The sequence below is a fragment of the Gossypium raimondii genome, chromosome 8, assembly GCF_025698545.1.
Source record: "Gossypium raimondii isolate GPD5lz chromosome 8, ASM2569854v1, whole genome shotgun sequence".
In the NCBI taxonomy this organism is placed as follows: domain Eukaryota; kingdom Viridiplantae; phylum Streptophyta; class Magnoliopsida; order Malvales; family Malvaceae; genus Gossypium; species Gossypium raimondii.
Window position 1 is genome coordinate 30,559,984 of NC_068572.1, and position 3,612 is coordinate 30,563,595.

Genomic DNA, 3,612 nt, shown 5'->3' on the forward strand with positions numbered 1-3,612 from the left:
ATTACAATTAGGACTAAAATGATGTGCTAGTTTACATAGTTATCCCTATATAAATTTCTCTAATTATTAGCTCAGATTCGAACCCGCCATCAAGCTCACTCTATATTGATAATAGCCCAATACCCCACTTCTTTAGCGTAGTCCTGGTGTCGCCCCCCAAGCTATGAATTTAAAAACCCACCTGAAACCTAACACACAAAGGTAAGTTCAAAAAAACTTAGTGAGTCAAACACTCATTGACCTTAATCATACTTACACGTTATTGGAAACACGAAAATATACACATTTTTTCACGCCCTTTTAACTAAAATTCATGCAGTTTCGGTAAAATTATTGTCGAAAAATATATAATTACTATAAAATAATTAAATTGCACTTAAATTATTAACATGTTGAATTTTAATTAAATTTATATCAAATTTTGATTATTTTTTATTATTTTCGACAGATTTGCACAAAGGGCGAAAAACGGCTCGACAAACACTACTAGAAGCACAAAACTGAGAAGCAATTTTGAAGCATCAAGGAAAATTAATCTTTTAGCCTAAGATGGACTAAATTATGAATATTAATTCATAATATAATTAATTATAAATTTAATCCAATTTAATTTGGGTTAAATAAATTATTATTATTTAATTATGAAAATGGGCCCAATTGAGCAAAACCGAGAAAAATGATCCAACCGAGCACTGGGTAGCCCAAAACCGTCCCACATGCTGATCCAATCAGCTTGTTTGGTTGATTATTTGTCTTGCAAAATAGCCTTTGAAGACTCCTTCAAATTTCTTTCAAACCCTTCCACTATTTATACCTTTCTAGATTTGTCCCTACATTAAAATAGCAAGTTTGAAACCTTCAAACTTGCCATTCAAACTTGCCACATGTGTGGCCGGCCATGGGAGGACTCTATGGCTGCTATTTTTTTCTTCTAATTTTAGCATCCATCTCAATCTATAAATACCCCTCTTGGCTGCTCACATCAAACACATCTAAAAAACCATCCATTCTTCACTTCTCTCTCACTTTTCTCTCTTCATTATTCTTCATTTTCTTCCCCATTCCTTTGCCGATTTCACCTCATAAAAAGATTCCTTCAACCACCATTCGGAGAAGCATTCAAGAGTTCATGGAACCCTCGGTTCAACAAGAACAACCAGAGAACGAGGAGCAGAGTAAACTAGTCAAGCCTTGGAGACACACCGGATTTGATTCTTGTCCCTTATCCTTTTAATTTTATTATTGTTGTTGTGAACATGTCTATGAATATTTGTGATGTTGATATGTTTAATTTAATTAGTATGACATGAATTTAATTTGTGTTAGGTTATTTCCATTTCGTCTACTTGAGTTATTAAAATTGTGTTTGTGTTGTTATAGGCCTCGGTAAGATGTTTGATTAAGTAAAACCATTACTAAGTTATTATTGCATTACAATTGTAAGGTAACTAATGAATTAATTATTTAAATGGATTGAAATTGTAATTAATTGACACGATTATTAATCAGTGCATGTTTAATCATCTAAGGTAACTGAGGGTTAAATTAGCAACGATATCTAACGATACATTTGCCTTACATAACTTGCAAGATTATTATGATTAAATTGTTTCAAGGTAGAAATACATTGTTACCTCACGTAATCTTTTGTGTACTTATGAGATTCAATTAATTGTTTGAATTGGCATAGAGATAGGTGCAAGAGATTATTTTAATTTCATAAGTATGAATGTGCATTAACACATTTGCTTATTAAAATTTGTTTAATTGGTTGAATTGACATAGAGATATAGTCGAGAGATAAATGGATTTTCGTGAGGTAAGTATGTTCATAAGTTAGCAAATTACCGAGTTGCCATGAATTTATTCGTAACAATATGAACACGAGTTTAATAATCCTATGTTAAGAAATGTAATTAATCTAACACAATTATGTCATTTTGATTAAAATCATCTTTTGAAATCGTGCATTGGAACTTTTATTTTATTTTTGTTTTTATTTATTTTACTTAGTTAAAATCCTAGTTTTTAATCACCTCTTCAAATCAAAATACTTTTATTCACCAAAGTGTTTTTAAAATTGTATTCAAAAATAATTCTTTTCACAGCCCTCGTGGGTACGATAACTTGACATTTACTTATCACTTTATTACTTGTTGCGATTGTGTACACTTTCGCATTTTCGTCGTTCAAAGTTTTTGGCGCCGTTGCCGGGGACTTTTTTAAAAGACATTATTTGTGAAATTGTTAATTTTGCATTTTGGTCTTTTTTTATATTTAATTTTAATTGCATTTTTTTATGTTTGTTTCAGGTGTTTATGAGTATTGATCAAATTATTGACTTACTCTCCATAAATCCTAAAATTGAAAGGACTTTCTGACAGAGGAGAAGACAAGCGAACCAAAGAAGGACCGAAGAGATGAATTTCCAAAATCCAAACCAAAATCCAAGAGGAACATTCGCTTATAATACTCACAATTCGATCATTGATGCCAATGATAGAAACTATGTCATTCAAAAATATGCCATTCCTCTATTCAACAAGCTCAACTCGGGTATTAGAAGACCCGAAATCGAGGCACAACAATTCGAGTTGAAGCCGGTCATGTTCCAAATGTTGCAAAATATGGGTCAATTTAGTGGGATTCCTACTGAAGGTCCACATCTTCATCTTTGACTATTCATGGAAGTGAGTGACTCATTTAAACTAGTCGGGGTGACCGAGGATGCCTTGAGACTGAGATTATTTCCATACTCCTTAAGAGATAGAGCACGAGCGTGGTTGAACTCCCTACCGTCCGGTTCTATAACTACATGGCAAGAGTTGGTTGAACGTTTCTTAATGAAATATTTCCCTCCATCTTTAACCACCAAGATTTGAAATGAAATCACTTCATTTTAGCAACTTGACGAAGAATCTTTATATGAGGCGTGGGAGCGATTCAAGGAGTTATTATGAAAGTGCCCTCATCACGACATTCTTTGCTGCGTTCAAATGGAGACTTTCTATATTGGTCTCAATATTCATACTAGAATGATAGTGGATGCTTCGACAAATGAAGTCGTTCTTTCTAAGTCTTATAACGATGCTTACGAGATTATTGAAATAATTGCTAGCAAGAACTATCTGTGGCCAACCAACTGAGAAGCCATAGGAAGACGAGTAGCAGGAATACATGAAGTTAATGCACTTATTTCTTTCACAGCCCAGGTATCCTCTATGTCTTCTATGCTTAAGAACATATTTGTTAATTATTTCAATGGTAATCTAACAGGTTAGCAACTGAACCAGTTCGAGAATATTTTTTGAGAATACTATGGAGATGGCCATTTCTTTGAAAATTGCCCATCGAATCAAAAGTCAAAATATTACATGGGATATCAAAATTGGAATGGTCCACAGTCAAATTCTTACAACTCTTCATGGCAAAATCATCCAATTTCTCTATGGAGTAATCAATGGGTGGACCATAGCGACTCTTTTATGTCATTTTGACCAAATTATTTGTTAGAATATTCTCAAAAAGTACAACAATCCACACCAAATGAATCTTCAAGTAGTATTGAGGATTTGTTGAAGGCGTACATAGCGAAGAACGATGAAATAATCC

General features: G+C 33.1%; 1 non-coding gene across 1 annotated transcript; it reads right to left on the reverse strand.

Moving 5' to 3' along the window:
- Positions 1-2,873: 2,873 nt before the first annotated feature.
- Positions 2,874-2,980, reverse strand: LOC128032201 (small nucleolar RNA R71). The gene has a single exon (XR_008188329.1). It is a non-coding gene; the product is annotated as a small nucleolar RNA R71 (small nucleolar RNA).
- Between the last annotated feature and the right edge of the window lie 632 nt (positions 2,981-3,612).